Raw genomic sequence first — 17,193 nt, 5'->3', positions numbered from 1 at the left:
TCGGTAAACGGGGTGTACCACATTTTGCTTTGCCGATTGCTAGACGTGATTGGCAAACGGTTTGCCAGAATATACCCTGATTCACATAGCTCACTGATTGTCTGCCATACATAGCAAAAGAGTCAACAGCAAGAGGCATTGCTCAATTCGACTTCAAAAAACTATAAACACATATCTCTATATCACATGAGGTAATGAGATCCTACAATTTGCACCAGAGTACAAAATCAGCCTTGCCTGAGGCCACATCCACACGAAGCCAGAGCTTTCCCTATCCGATGTTTTTTTTACCTCGTTCTAAAAAAGAATTCCGTAAACACGGCGTCGTCTCAAAAATATCTGCGTACACACGAAACCACTGAAACCGACTCAAAACGATGTAGTATACATCACAGACCAGTATGTGGCGCTGTAATTCTGTCATAGAGATACAATAAAAACGGAGAAGAAGACTTTGAGCATGCGCATAAACCTTGCGCGCTGTAGGCTATACAATAATATAAGGCACAGTAGCTTCTTCTTTTCTTTTTTACCAAGAACTTTATTAAACAATATGAACAAACATAAATGGCCTGGTACAAAATAGGGATGAGTCACGATATTCAATTAGTTAGCGGACTCATAAAGCTTGCCACAAAGAACCGGCAAAAGTAATGAATGAGTCAAATATAGCAAGGAGACATTTTAATTGTTTAAAAGTAGACATTTCAAGCATTTTAAATTTCTGAGTTTCGGTTCATTTATGAGACGAGTTCCAGTTCACGAGCAATGCAAGTTATATTGCGCCGGCGCGTCCATGTCATGATTATATTGTCAGCTATATTTGCTTCTTATTTATTAAATTCAGGCAATAGGTTGATGAAAAATTGATTAAAATTAAGATACAATTGAATTTATACAAAACGAAATTCACTTTAAAGAAAGGCTTTATACAAAACAGCTTTATATAAAACAAAAATGAATGTGGTCAAAATTATGTCTCCCGATATATTGCGCATCTTATGATTAATCATGCTGTTCACTTTCATAAATCAACACAGATGAAAAAAAAACAACATATTATTTAAACATAAATATGAAACTAAATACATTTTATTTAATGGCTACAACAGGCTACTGAGAAATTTAATGTCGGAGTGGAATTTGAGCGAACGCTGTTTTGCCAGCGAGCATGTGGGGAATTATTTTATTATTAGGCTATCAAAAAACGCACCCCTGTTTTTTGAATAGCCTATAATAATAAAATAATTCCCAGTGATCGTCGAATATTATTTTTGTTTGAAATGCCCATCCCTACAAAATATGAAATGTCTTAATCAGACAACAGACCAGCACCATAGCATAAGAAAAATATAAAGAAATACAATAAAAATACATTCAAGTAAATAATAAATAAAGGAATAAAAGAGGCTCAGTAGCTTCTGCAGCATTATATTATATTATTATACAAGCATGAAGTCGGCAGTTGTTGTTGCTGTTACGTGACTAAGCAGTGTCTGACTAGTCGACACGTGGGGTGATGACATCATCGTTTCACAAAATATACGGATTGGCTGTACACACGAAAACGCAAGCGTGTCGTTTTCAGATTTATCCACTCTGGGACCCGGTTTCAAAAAATAGCGGTTTCAGTCTCTCAAAACGCCGGATCCGTCTGGACGAAACGCCTATACGACACAAAATTTGTACGTATACAGCTAAACGCGTCTCCGTGTGGACAGGGCCTCAGTTCTACAGAGAACATAGTCTATAGGGCAGTATTTATAGACAGAAGAATACAAACGACAAATGTACTGGACGTTTCCTTATGGAGTACAGTCACTGCTAGAAAAAGGGGACATTTGTTCTTTTTACAGGAGGTGAATAATTTCCTCTTTTTGTACCATTGAGGTTGTACTAACCAGCAGCCCACCACCAGTCCTCCTCCCATCCAGCCCACCACCAGTCCTCCTCCCATCCAGCCCACCACCAGTCCTCCTCCCATCCAGCCCACCACCAGTCCTCCTCCCATCCAGCCCACCACCAGTCCTCTTCCCATACACCCCACCACCAGTCCTCTTCCCATCCAGCCCACCACCAGTCCTCCTCCCATACACCCCACCACCAGTCCTCTTCCCATCCAATCCACCACCAGTCCTCCTCCCATACACCCCACCACCAGTCCTCTTCCAATCCAGTCGAACACCAGTCCTCTTCCCATCCAGTCCACCACCAGTCCTCTTCCCATCCAGTCCACCACCAGTCCTCTTCCCATCCAATCCACCACCAGTCCTCCTCCCATACACCCCACCACCAGTCCTCTTCCCATCCAGTCCACCACCAGTCCTCCTCCCATCCAGCCCACGTCAAGTCATCTTCATTTATACAGCGCTTTTAACAATGTAGATTGTTTCAAAGCTGCTTTACAGAGATAAATGTATAATTTAAGATAACAGATTGTTTTGGCTTTATAGCGGTTCTTGAATAATGTTACTTTCCAGCTAAAGTTAGTTTTGATTGATTCACTTCCGTCGAAAGGATAATTTGTTATTAAATTAGGGGCCGCTAAGACGACACCGTTCTCTCTACACAGACTTTAAACACGAACCTGTGATAAACACTGATGGCGCTCACGTGCGCATCAAGAATTAATTCTATAGTTATGTGCGTTTTAATATATGTGCGCATGTTTGTAATTCTTTACAAACCAAGCCTAAACAAACTACTTGTCCTGCCTATAAATTTGATACAGAACTATATTTTATCACTACGGGGGAGATACGCAAATTTTCAACAATGCTTTCTCTGTAGAGTGGTAAAGGGATCCTCCATAGGGAGAGACTAGTTGGCACTTCAGCACTGTGTTGTCATCGGGTCCAGGCGAAGGTCCTTCGTCAGATCTGGATACGGCCTGGATCCGGCAGGCTGCGGGAAAACCTTGGGATAAACAAAGACACTAAAATTAGCGTAGATGCCATTCTTCTTATGATGTAACGAGTACATCAGGATTTAAGGGAAGTGTTCCCAGATCCGGCTGACCTAATCTATGCAGCCTAACATTGAGTTATAGAAGTCTATAATGCATTATGTGAATGCTAGGCCAGAGAGATGTGTCTTTAATCTAGCTTTAAACTGACAGAGTGTGTCTGCTTTTGGTGCTAAATAGGAAAAGGATCTACCGCCAGCAGTCGATTTTGATATTCTAGGTATTATTAACTGGCCGGAATTTTGAGATCGCAGTAGACGTGAAGGACTATAATGCGTTAAGAGTTCGCTCAAGTACTGCGGAGCTAAACCATTTAGTGCTTTGTAAGTAATCAGCAATATTTTAAAATTTATACGATGTTTAATAGGCAGCCAATGCAGTGTTGACAGAACGGGGCTAATATGGTCATACTTCCTGGTTCTAGTAAGAACTCGAGCTGCTGCGTTTTGAACTAGCTGTAGTTTGTTTGTTAAGCAAGCAGGGCAACCATCCAATAGAGCATTACAATAATCTAGCTTTGAGGTCATGGACGCATTAACTAATTGTTCCGCATTCGTCAATGAGAGCATATGCCGTAATTTAGATATATTTTTAAGATGGAAAAATGCGGTTTTACAGATACTAGACACATGACTTTCAAATGAAAGATTGGTATCAAAGAGCACACCCAGGTTCCTAACCGACGACGAAGACTTAACAGAGCAGCCATCAAGTGTTAGACAGTACTCTAGGTTATTACGTGTGGAAGTTTTTTGTCCAATAATTAGAATCTCTGTTTTTTCAGAATTTAGTAGTAGGAAATTACTAGTCATCCAATTTTTATATCAGCTATGCGTTCCGTTAAATTTGTGAATTGGTAGGTTTCGTTACGTTTTGAAGAAATATACAGCTGAGTATCGTCAGCATAACAGTGAAAGCTAATTCCATGTTTCCTAATGATATCTCCTAATGGTAGCATGTACAGAGTGAACAGCAGCGGTCCTAGTACTGAGCCTTGTGGTACGCCATACTGAACTTGTGATTGATAAGACACCTCTTCATTTACTGCTACAAACTGATAACGGTCAGATAAGTATGATTTAAACCATGCCCAATGGTGTCAAATGCAGCACTAAGATCAAGTAATACTAAGAGAGAGATACAACCACGATCGGATGATAAGAGCAAATCATTTGTGACTCTAACGAGAGCTGTCTCGGTACTATGGTACGGTCTAAATCCGGACTGAAAATCCTCGCAGATATCATTTCTTTCAAGAAAGGAACACAGTTGTGAGGATACTGCTTTTTCTAATATCTTTGACAGAAAAGGCAGATTCGAGATCGGCCTGTAATTGACTAGTTTTGTAGGATCAAGTTGCGTTTTATTAACAAGCGGTTTAATCATAGCTATCTTAAAGGTTTTTGGTACATATCCTAGAGACAAAGATGAATTAATGATAATAAAATATAAAGGGCAGCTCTCTCACACAGAGGAGGGAAGTGTGGAAGTTAAGGAGTGCAATTTGAGGTGCAATCGGAGACTATTGAAATCCTTTTTAGTAGAAGGAAATTCAGCCAAGAGCTCAGTGTAAATATATATATATAATTTCTTTTTTTTAATATTTATATATTTATATTTATTTATCTGTATTTTTTACACTTTGGGACGATTTGGACTAAAAAAAAAGAACCCTTGCACTGAAGTGCTATTGTGGCTGGGCCATCATTCTTGTGCCGGAAGCCTTTTACCAACACGCCTTTTCACAGGATTGAAGTGATACATTTGGCTCCGAAGCGAAAACATATCTGCATGTTGCCAGCGTACTTCCTTATATACCCACGAGGTGGGGTGGAGTTGCGCTATACAAATTCCGCAGACCCATGGCATTTCCTTGCCATTGTCTCGTTTTATTTCTCATGAGAGATGAGAAGATGAGAGGCTTTCTAAGCGAAACCCCATTCGTCGTCACTGACGTAACTCGTAGTGACTACGAAAGGGAACCATGGTTCTCGGTACCAAAGCAAAACACAAAAACATGCTAACTGAACAACACACTATTTTTATTAATAAAGTTAAACAATGACATTCTTTATACTTATTTAAAATTGTGTTTCAATTTTTTTTAGCAAGTAATAAATTAAATTAAATTACAAACCTAAAAAAAAAGAAGCAATAAGTCATGACTGAATAAACTCTTATTTATAAACTTACATTTTTTTAATAAATTAAACAAAATATGCCATGACTGAACAACACTAAACTAAAATATTATTATAAATAAAAAAAAGTATTTCAAGCCAAGGATTGTAAACATTTGAGTAATTAAATAACTTGATAAATTACAAGCATTGAAAAGAACAAGAACTTACTCTATGCTTAAAGTTTCACCCGAAACAATACTGGCCTACAGATGTGTCTTCCAGACTGATAATAATGCTTCAATTCACAGGGCACAGGGTCTCACAGAATGATTTACTAGATTCAGTCAATCTGATTCAATGGGTTTTACAAACCCCAATTCATTCACAAGCAAGTCATCCTTAAGTGATCCATTAATTGATGTTCTCTTTCACCTAGATATCATCATATAGAGACTGTGTCTGTTCCCCGAATTTGGAAATCCAAAAAACGTTCAAACCCATCTAAAGTTACAAATTTTATTGATGTTCAACAAATAAAAAACAGATATAATACGGATGAGCAAATGATAAAGCTTGGGTTGCTGAATATTCAATCTCTTACTTCAAAAGCGCTAATAGTTAATGATATGATTACAGATTATAACCTAGATGTGCTGTGTTTAACAGAAACCTGGCTAAAACCAAACGATTACATTGCTTTAAATGAGTCAACCCCACAAGATTACGGTTATAAACATGAACCTCGTCTGAAACGCAAAGGAGGAGGTGTTGCTGTTATAGTAATATTTTCAAAACCACTAAGAAATCTAGCTTTAAATATAATTCTTTGAAGTGCTGGTGCTTAATTTAAAAATATATAGTGTAAACGATAAATCACGTTTGAAAATTCTGCTGGCTACTGTATACAGGCCACCAGGGCACCATACTGACTTTATCATAGAATTTGCGGACTTTCTATCTGAATTAGTATTGGCTGCAGATAAAGTACTAATTGTTGGTGATTTTAATATACACATAGATAATGAAAAATATGCATTGGGATTGGCATTTAAAGACATTGTAAACTCAATTGGAGTTAGACAACATGTGCCAGGACTGACTCATTGCCATAATCATACTCTAGATCAGAGGTGTAGTGGTAAAAAAAGAGGTGGGTAAACTATAAATTCTGGTGGACCACGACGTGGTCACCCGGTAAGGTGGCCACTGCCTACCGGTGTATGTGTATCCTGATGACATCGCTATAGGCTATCATTTGATGGTACTACAAGGGTATCACTGGTTGTTCCCTCATCATAGGTCACACAATCACTATTCAATTCATACAGTAATCTAAGTTCTTGTTAAAGAGACTCAAGAAGGAATAATAAGGTTGAAATCTATAAAGTTTACTAAATGACAAAACAAAGAGAACAAAAATATTTAAGAGAGATAGAGAGGGAGGCTTATATCGAGGGCTTTCAATGCAACGCACTTGTGCAAAACGAAAACGCTTGTATTTTTAAAGCGCAAAGTTAAATAATAAAATTTTAATTTGACCTGTAGGCTACACCAAATGCTGCGCAAAAAAATACATATAGATGAATTTTTGTTTATGACTTATTGCCCCTTTATTTGTCACGGTGTGGGTTTTGTTCCTTGTTGTCTGTCATGTGATTCCCTGTTTGCCATGTGTCTTGTTAATTGTCTGATCATTGTTCCCATGTGTTTCTGATTAGCCACGCCCCCTTGTTATCTTGTTTAGCTTGTTTGTCTGTGTATTTATACCTCTGTGTTTCAGTTGATGGTTGTCGGTCGTTGTTTTCTGTAGCTTGTAGCTGTTTCTTGTTCCTTTCCTGAGTGTTCTGTTGTTTGTTAAATAAAGTAGTGCGTGCATGTGGATTCTCTCTCAGCTTCGTCCTTGCTGCATCGTAACAGAACGACCGACCAAACGATGAATCCAGCAGCAGCTTTGGGGAGTCTTCAGCCAAGAAGGCGGCCACGCCTGATTCTCCTTCCTAGGATGGCCGCTGCCACGTCATCTGAGAGATCGTCTATGGCAAAGATGGCCGCCTCCACGCTTTCTGAGCTTTTTTCTGTTCCTGAGACCGCGTCTGTTCCTAAGCCTGAGCTCCACGTCAGCCCTGCCGAGCCTGAGCTCCACGTCAGCCCTGCCGAGCCTGAGCTCCACGTCAGCCCTGCCGAGCCTGAGCTCCACGTCAGCCCTGCCGAGCCTGAGCTCCACGTCAGCCCTGCCGAGCCTGAGCTCCACGTCAGCCCTGCCGAGCCTGAGCTCCACGTCAGCCCTGCCGAGCCTGAGCTCCACGTCAGCCCTGCCGAGCCTGAGCTCCACGTCAGCCCTGCCGAGCCTGAGCTCCACGTCAGCCCTGCCGAGCCTGAGCTCCACGTCAGCCCTGCCGAGCCTGAGCTCCACGTCAGCCCTGCCGAGCCTGAGCTCCACGTCAGCCCTGCCGAGCCTGAGCTCCACGTCAGCCCTGACAGAGATGATTCCCGTCCAGCCTGAGATGCTCCAAGTCACGTCTGCCCACCCAGAGGCCGTTCAAGTCACGTCTGCCCAACTAGAGCCTGCCCTTCACGCCAGTCCAGCCGAGTCTGATACTGAAAGCGTCATGCCCGCCGAGCCTGATACTGAAAGTGTCATGCCCGCCGAGCCAGTGTCTGCGCACAAGATGGCCGCCGCCGAGCCAGTGTCTGCGCACAAGATGGCCGCCGCCGAGCCGGAGCCAACGTCTGTTCCTAAGCCGGTGTCTGTCGCTGTTCCTGAGCCGGTGTCTGTCGCTGTTCCTGAGCCGGTGTCTGTCGCTGTTCCTGAGCCGGTGTCTGTCGCTGTTCCTGAGCCGGTGTCTGTCGCTGTTCCTGAGCCGGTGTCTGTCGCTGTTCCTGAGCCGGTGTCTGTCGCCGCCCGAGGGGTCTTCGCCGCCGTGGCCGCCCGAGGGGTCTTCGCCGCCGTGGCCGCCCGAGGGATCTTCGCCGCCGTGGCCGCCCGAGGGGTCTTCGCCGCCGTGGCCGCCCGAGGGGTCTTCGCCGCCGTGGCCGCCCGAGGGGTCTTCGCCGCCGTGGCCGCCCGAGGGGTCTTCGCCGCCGTGGCCGCCCGAGGGGTCTTCGCCGCCGTGGCCGCCCGAGGGGTCTTCGCCGCCGTGGCCGCCCGAGGGGTCTTCGCCGCCGTGGCCGCCCGAGGGGTCTTCGCCGCCGTGGCCGCCCGAGGGGTCTTCGCCGCCGTGGCCGCCCGAGGGGTCTTCGCCGCCGTGGCCGCCCGAGGGGTCTTCGCCGCCGTGGCCGCCCGAGGGGTCTTCGCCGCCGTGGCCGCCCGAGGGGTCTTCGCCGCCGTGGCCGCCCGAGGGGTCTTCGCCGCCGTGGCCGCCCGAGGGGTCTTCGCCGCCGTGGCCGCCCGAGGGGTCTTCGCCGCCGTGGCCGCCCGAGGGGTCTTCGCCGCCGTGGCCGCCCGAGGGTCCTGCTCCGCCCTGGCCGTCTGTCCAGCCTCAATCTCCAGGCCCTCTTCCGCTCCACGGGCCTGGCCCTCCATCCCTCCCCCGAGTCCGCCTCCGCTTCACCGCCCACCTGAACTTTCATGTTTTGTTTTTTGTCCCTTATGGGCGTCAGGAGCTGCCCATATGGGAGGGGCTATGTCACGGTGTGGGTTTTGTTCCTTGTTGTCTGTCATGTGATTCCCTGTTTGCCATGTGTCTTGTTAATTGTCTGATCATTGTTCCCATGTGTTTCTGATTAGCCACGCCCCCTTGTTATCTTGTTTATCTTGGTCGTTGTTTGCTGTAGCTTGTAGCTGTTTCTTGTTCCTTTCCTGAGTGTTCTGTTGTTTGTTAAATAAAGTAGTGCGTGCATGTGGATTCTCTCTCAGCTTCGTCCTTGCTGCATCGTAACATTATTAAACATTTAAAATATTCACAAATTAATATGGATTTTTTTTTGTTGATTTTACTATTTTTCTAAGACAAAATTAGAACCTGGAAATTATTTTTTTCCCGCAGTGCTGAATGAGAAGAGCCATATATAGGCCTATGTCTCTGGAACCACAGCCTACAGAAAGGTGATAGGCTTAATGATAATAAATGTGTCTGAAAAAATAACGAGGTATTTTAATTGTTTATTAATTATCTAAATCAGTCTCGGCTAAAAACACATCTCCATCTCCGCTGTTAAGCGGATGCGCCTTTAGAGAGAATTGAATTGAGAATTACATAATCAGAATGTATTAGCTTTCGATTCGAATTTGTTCGTTTTAAAGTGGACATTTCAAGCTAGGCTATATTTTGTTTCAGTTCTCGCGCTCCAGTTCACGAAGATCATGCGCGTCTGATTGTTTTGATATTTTAAATTGTTTCACTGTGGATAGGAAGTGTTCGCGCCCCTGCCTCTGTGCCATGCAATGCGCGTTCCACACTCCGCTCCACAAACCCTTGGATATGCGTCAAAATCTTGTGTTTGTGATCTTAGCCCTGTATTATTATTGTCTAACCCGTATTATGAATGACATTTGACGAATTGCTTTGTTCCTTTTTTGGATAAAAGCGTCTTCTAATTATGTAGCCTAGTAAATGTTATAATAATGATGATAATTATTTCTATTTATGTTTGCGTACACGGTCCCCAAACACACCGCGTCTTCCAAGTCAGGTGACTGTAAATGTGCATAAACTGTTTCCATTGCAGTTTTGCGAAATATTCCTTTTTCGAATTGCCTGGAAAAAACTTTTTTTGCGATAAACGAGAGTTTTTGCGAAATTGACGTGTTTCCATTGTGCGTATTTTCAATTCTCAATTTGCGCAATTTGAAGGGTAATGGAAACGCGGCTACTGACAGTAATGCAGCGTAATATGAAAGACTTTGTCTTAGGTTGAACAACCTATGAAACTAAAACGACAAGCTTAATTTAAAATGGCTTAGGAACTATAGGCTATTTAGAGGTGGATAAACGCATTTTAGAGGTGGGTAAACGCTATTTCCGAATTTTGGGAGGTGCGCAAACGGCGTTTACGTGCGCTTAGCCTCCACTACATCCCTGCTCTAGATCTATCACTATCACATGGAATAGATGTTGATGCCGTTGAAATACTGCAGCAGAGCGATGACATCTCAGATCATCATCTAGTCTCATGTAAATTACATTTAGCCAAGGCTGCAAAGCCGACTCCGTGTTATAAATATGTTAGACCGATCACTTCTGCCACTAAAGATTGCTTTATCAATAATCTTCCTGATCAGTTTCATCATCTCAGCATCCCGGATAGCTTAGAAGAACTTGATATTGCAACAGAAACTTTTAACTCTCTCTTTTCCAGCACTTTAGACACAGTTGCTCCGCTGCGCTTAAAGAAGATTAAAGAACATAGTCCAGCGCCGTGGCACAACGAGCACACTCAGGCCCTTAAGAGAGCAGCCAGAAAAATGGAGCGCAACTGGAAGAAAACAAAACTAGAGGTATTTCGGATTTCATGGAAGGAGAGCTCGATTGCTTACAGAGAGGCTTTAAAAGCTGCTAGATCTGCTTATTTTTCAACCCTATTAGAAGAAAATAAACATAATCCTAGGTATTTATTTGAAACAGTGGCTAAACTAACGAAAAAGAAAGCTTCAAGCCCAGAAGTTTCCAAGCAACACAGCAGTAATGACTTTATGAACTTCTTCACTTATAAGATCGATAATATCAGGGACAAAATTATTATTAATGTTGACGATAACGTGATTGATGGATTTTGGTCAAATGCTCTGACAGAAACTGACTCAAGTGATGACAAATTTGTTGCAGTCTGCAGAGTGTCTTGGGGAAGAGCTCAGAGGTTGGGCAATAGACAGTCAAATACCACAATGCCGTCTACCGGTAAATGGGCTGTTGGGCATCCTGAGAAAATATCATCCATATCTCCCAAAAGATGCCCGCACTCTTTTAGGCACTCCAAGTAATTATGAGGTCCAGCAGATTGCTGGTGGCACCATGCATTATTTTGGAGTTGAGAAAGGCATTAGGGATGTGTTAAACCAGATAGACCATCTCCCAAAGGCCATTAATTTACAAGTGGATATTGATGGACTACCTTTGTTCAAAAGCAGCAATAAGCAGTTCTGGCCCATTCTAGGCTTGGTAGAGGAAGACCATTCGTCATCGCTTTATATCTTGGATCTAAAAAAACAGAGAATGTCAATCTGTTCCTAGAATCATTTGTGAATGAATATGGAAAGCTTAAATTAGAGGGTGTGGATGTAATTGGCAAATGTGTAGATATAACAATTGAAAATTTAGTTTGCAAGGTTTTTCTTGGTGTTGTGAGAAAGTTGATAGGGTTTTGGATGAGGGGACCACTTCCAACTCGTTTAGGTGCTCATCAGATAGGCCTAATTTCTGCAGTGCTTATGTCCTTTGCCATGAGACTCCCCAGCGAGTTTGCATGGAAAGGGAGATCCCTTGAGGTAGATAGGTGGAAAGCAACAGAGTTCAGAACTTTTCTCCTGTACACTGGTCCAGTAGCACTGAAAGACCATCTGCCGAGTGTTCTAAACCACAATTATGATATAGCTGAAAAGTTACTGATCACATTTGTCGAGCATTTTCAATCTGTTTATGGTAATTACGTTGTGTATAACATACACGGGCTGACACATCTTGCCAATGATGCAAGGCAGTTTGGTGTGCTGCAAAATTTTGCAGCTTTCCCATTTGAGAACTTCCTCTACACATTAAAAACATTTAAAGGACCCCTACCCAGCCCCTTCAACAGATCATCAGGAGATTGTCAGAAAAGCAAGTGTCAGAACTAAAATAAGGGTGTGCAAGGATGGTTTTTACCAGGAACATAAGAATGGGCCTTTTCCATACTGTTGTGTCCTATACTGTAATTCCTAATGCTACCTCTAGAGACGCTGTGTTATAAGAGGATGGAGGAGTGGGTGAAAGAAGAAGAAGTATGTTTAGAGTTAGACATGTCAAGTTACGGTCAAACACATGTGAAATTAAGATGGAAATAAATACGAGTCATTGAAGATACGGTGTCGTGCTTACTACTCACCCAAAACGTAACACATACAATGTGAAATCTCAGCAGTTTACACAGTATAAGAAATATGTAAATGGTGGAACTTTAATTAGTTTATCAGAGGGATACAACTATATTCTGTTTAATGGAGATATTTATATAGTGAAAAACAATTTAAAAGACAAGGAAGCATCGCGTCTAGTCTGTCTTAAATTCCAAAACAAGTCATCTTTTTTCACCTATCCCATTGATTCATCAAGTCTTGATATATCCTTTATGAAATAACCCGGGCAGTCATTGACTATTGTTCTTACACGGACTGTTTCAAAAGTCCTTCTTTTACAGTGTAAGGATGGGTTTGTGGCATATCCTTTACTGCATACTGCATTCTCAATATTTTAGTTTAGATAGATTTCCACTGGGTAATTAATAGAGCTTTAAAAAATGTATATAGTTTGTAACACTAGATATATTGTTTTTTTGTTTTTTATAGATGTATTCTATAGTTGTTTTTACTGAAAAGAATGAGACAGAGGTGATACCAAGTGACTGGCTGAGCATCGACAAAAAAATTGCCTTTTGGCCTCCATATAACGGTACAAAATGTAGAAAAGCGGTTGAAAAAAATGAAACTCCTGATGAAGAATGGGACGAATATATGACTGAATGGGTGGCTGAGTATGGTAAGTCTTTGAGGAATTAATTAATTAATAATAATTATTGAGAAATATAGAGAAATAACTATTAAAAAATTAAAAGATGCTCCTTGTGAGTTATGCCAAGCAGTTCTTTTCAAATGTTCAGATAATAGGCTTAGTGATGTTGTTTGTTTCTATGTTTAGATTCCTATGAAAAAGCCAGAAGAAAGCTGGTGAAGTTTTGTAATGGCAACAGTTTGGAGTCTACAGATGAGGAAAGTGTACGGAAAAGAATGTATGTTTCCTCTGTTCTCCTTTTATAGCCTACTACTTATTTGCACTGCGCTTTAAAAAAAATTATTACACTTAATGTGTCCAACAGACCATCATCAAAATATGTAAATAGATTTACATCTGATACAGCCTCAGGAAGACCTCCAGTGCAGGCCTCAACAAGCTGGCTCCACACAGGTACAGACGAAAACATAGAGTGGTCATTGCAGCATTTCCCAACCTATCTGGTCACCACAGATTCCTTAAATCCAAGACTTGGGAATATGGTCCCCCTAGAATTAATTAAAGTAATTTTCTGTGTATAAGCCACAGGAGAGTGTTTTATGCAAGTAAAAAAAAACATTAATACCATATTACCTGCTCTCGTGTATTAACCTGAAGAAATTTAGCACAATAAATGTATAAACTGCGGCTAATAGTTGGGGGAAATTACAGTACAAGGTTATATCTGACATTTCTGTCAAAATTGAGATGTAGTAAACAACATTTAATTCCAAGGGGACGATATGTTAAAAGGAACTTTTGAACATTGGTCACTTTCCTGTTGTCACAGTCTTCGTCCTCATCATCTGTGTCACCTGTCTTCACCTGTGGTTCCTTGTCTGTTTCCCGCCACCAATCTGTTTCCATGGACACTGATCACTTCCTCACAGCTGCCTGTCATTTGTAGTCATCATCACTGTGTATTTGAGTTCCTGTCTGTTATCTGTTCAGTGTCCGGTATTGTTTGTGTTTCACATGCTGTCTCACCTGTTCCGTTGTATCCTGACTCAACTTTATTAAAGAAAGGATTAATTCCACGTTCGTCTCCATCATCCTTGCTACCAGTCGTGACAGAATACCGGACCCAAAAAAGGTAATGGAGGAGGACGCTATGGAGGCTTTTATGTTCGACCAGAATGGTAGTAGTCTGGAGGAATTTGCTGCAGTTTTCCTGCACCTTCACCAGGATGGGAGATGGGATGAGGACTTCCTTCAACAGCAGTTCTGGAGCGGGTTAGACGATCCACTCGCCCAGATACTGCTGCAGGAGGATCTCGACCTACCTCTCGTCAAATTCATTGACCGTACGTTGTGGGTGTGTGGTTCCTCACTCACTGTGGGAGACATCCAGCCAGATCTTCGCGTCCAGCCAGATCTTCGCGTCCAGCCAGATCTTGAGCCCGCTGACCCTGCGCCAGAGCCCTCGTCGCTGCCCAGCACAGAGCCCTCGTCGCTGCCCAGCACAGAGCCCTCGTCGCTGCCCAGCACAGAGCCCTCGTCGCTGCCCAGCACAGAGCCCTCGTCGCTGCCCAGCACAGAGCCCTCGTCGCTGCCCAGCACAGAGCCCTCGTCGCTGCCCAGCACAGAGCCCTCGTCGCTGCCCAGCACAGAGCCCTCATCGCTGCCCAGCACAGAGCTTCCTGCACCGCTGGTCCCGTCCAGCCCTGAGCTTCCTGCACCGCTGGTCCCGTCCAGCCCAGAGCTTCCTGCACCGCTGGTCCCGTCCAGCCCAGAGCTTCCTGCACCGCTGGTCCCGTCCAGCCCAGAGCTTCCTGCACCGCTGGTCCCGTCCAGCCCTGAGCTTCCTGCACCGCTGGTCCCGTCCAGCCCAGAGCTTCCTGCACCGCTGGTTCCGTCCAGCCCTGAGCTTCCTGCACCGCTGGTCCCGTCCAGCCCAGAGCTTCCTGCACCGCTGGTTCCGTCCAGCCCTGAGCTTCCTGCACCGCTGGTCCCGTCCAGCCCAGAGCTTCCTGCACCGCTGGTCCCGTCCAGCCCAGAGCTTCCTGCACCGCTGGTCCCGTCCAGCCCAGGGCCTTCGCCGCTGGTCCCGTCCAGCCCAGAGCCTTCGCCGCTGGTCCCGTCCAGCCCAGGACCGCCTTCGCCGCTGGCCCCGGTCAGCTCAGAGTCCTCTTCGCCGCGGGTCCAGTCCAGTGCTGACCTCCCCAAGAAAATTTTGGGGGGGGGCAATAAGTCCTCTGAGGGGATCGTGGAGGCCCTTCCGACACGGTCGCCATGGCCGCCCGAAGGGTCCTCACCGCCATGGCCGCCCGAAGGGTCCTCACCGCCATGGCCGCCCGAAGGGTCCTCACCGCCATGGCCGCCCGAAGGGTCCTCACCGCCATGGCCGCCCGAAGGGTCCTCACCGCCATGGCCGCCCGAAGGGTCCTCACCGCCATGGCCGCCCGAAGGGTCCTCACCGCCATGGCCGCCCGAAGGGTCCTCACCGCCGTGGCCGCCCGAAGGGTCCTCACCACCGTGGCCGCCCGAAGGGTCGTCTCCGCCGTGGCCACTCGAAGGGTCCTCACCACCGTGGCCGCCCGAAGGGTCGTCTCCGCCGTGGCCACTCGAAGGGTCCTCACCACCATGGCCGCCTGAAGGTCCTACTGCTCCGCCGTGGTCACGCCCACAGCCAGCTCCGCCCTGGACGCCTGAGGGTCCGACTGCTCCGCCATGGCCACGCCCACATCCTGCTCCGCCCTGGCCACCTGCACGTCCTGCTCCGCCCTGGAGGCTTCCTGCTCCAGATCGGCCACCCCTTCATCAGCCTCCAGGGCGCCCACCCCCCCACCCCTTTGTAGTTCTACGGCGCGAGGTCGCGCCTAATTGAAGGGGGGCGTTATGTCACAGTCTTCGTCCTCATCATCTGTGTCACCTGTCTTCACCTGTGGTTCCTTGTCTGTTTCCCGCCACCAATCTGTTTCCATGGACACTGATCACTTCCTCACAGCTGCCTGTCATTTGTAGTCATCATCACTGTGTATTTGAGTTCCTGTCTGTTATCTGTTCAGTGTCCGGTATTGTTTGTGTTTCACATGCTGTCTCACCTGTTCCGTTGTATCCTGACTCAACTTTATTAAAGAAAGGATTAATTCCACGTTCGTCTCCATCATCCTTGCTACCAGTCGTGACACCTGTTGTATAACAAGATCGCAGCGAAACTCTGGATGGAAGTAAATGTTGAGATGTTTGGCAATGTATTGTACATTGTACTGATTCTGTTTCTTACTGTTCCTTATGCAGAGAAATGTAAAGACCCCCCCAAAAAAACATTCTGCAGTAATGGAGCCAAAAGCCTGAACTTGCCAGCCATACCACCATTTGCACCATCAGCACCTGCTGTGACAGTCCCTGAACCAAGACAAGATGGTACGTAGAATTATTCCAAACCTTTTACAATATATATATTTTTTTTTACAGGAGTTTTTAGTAATTACCTTTTTAGTTTTTAGTCTCTAACATGGATTAGAAACTGTTCAAGGAACAAAATAAAATGTATGTAACCAAAAAGGAGAATAAAACCAACTTCGCCTGGCTAAGTTGTACTATTTTCAAATGATAAACCTTTTAAGCCCTGCTTTTAACAATTAACCTTAATATCAATGTGCTTTGATTTACAACCACAAAAAAATAAATAAATTCAAATTCCAAAAAATTCACAAAAATTCCATATTTTGCTGAAAAAAGGACATAAACAACATATCAAATGTTGAAAATGTCAAATTTTACTATTATATGGGAAATGTAAGCACATCTTGAATTTAATGCCAGCAACACGTCTAAAAAAAAAGCTGGGATGGATTCAACAAAAGGCTGGAAAAGTTATGTTATGATAAAGACAACAAAAGAAGAGATGCAGGCTCTCTCTTTATACGTTCAATTCTGTGTAGTTATAATGTTGCATCGTATGTTTGTCTGATTCAGAAAGAGAACGCCGGCTCTACCAGATGCTGGAAGAGATAAAGGGTCAAGTCAGGCAGAATACGCTCCTCCTTCTGGCCATTATGCGAAGAGAGAATGCAGCTGAAGTTGTAAATGAGGAGTTTCAGTTTCCATTAAGGAGCATGACAGGCATAAAAGATCTGGGCCCGGTTCCCCGATAACGCTCACTCTTAGCGCGCTAAGAAGACTCGAAAGATATACAGTATCTTACCAAGTGGTTTATGTTTCTAAGTGTGTTCCCCGAAGTGTCCCTTAGGAAGCTATACAGAAGATATACTTAGCGTACGAACGTGTCGGGAATCATGCCATAACGTTAAGAGAGAGGTTAAGGAATAGGTTAAGAACTAAGCGATAAGAACGTTTTGGGGAACCGGGCCCTGGAGGATAGGCTGTCAAACAGAGACACACAACGTTCTTTGGTAAATTCAAATGATGTTCTGTTACTTCACTTAAAAGAATACTAACATATGTAGAGATCTAGACC

The sequence above is a fragment of the Phoxinus phoxinus genome, assembly GCF_949152265.1.
Source record: "Phoxinus phoxinus genome assembly, chromosome: 5".
In the NCBI taxonomy this organism is placed as follows: domain Eukaryota; kingdom Metazoa; phylum Chordata; class Actinopteri; order Cypriniformes; family Leuciscidae; genus Phoxinus; species Phoxinus phoxinus.
Note: the sequence above shows the minus strand (reverse complement) of the source record.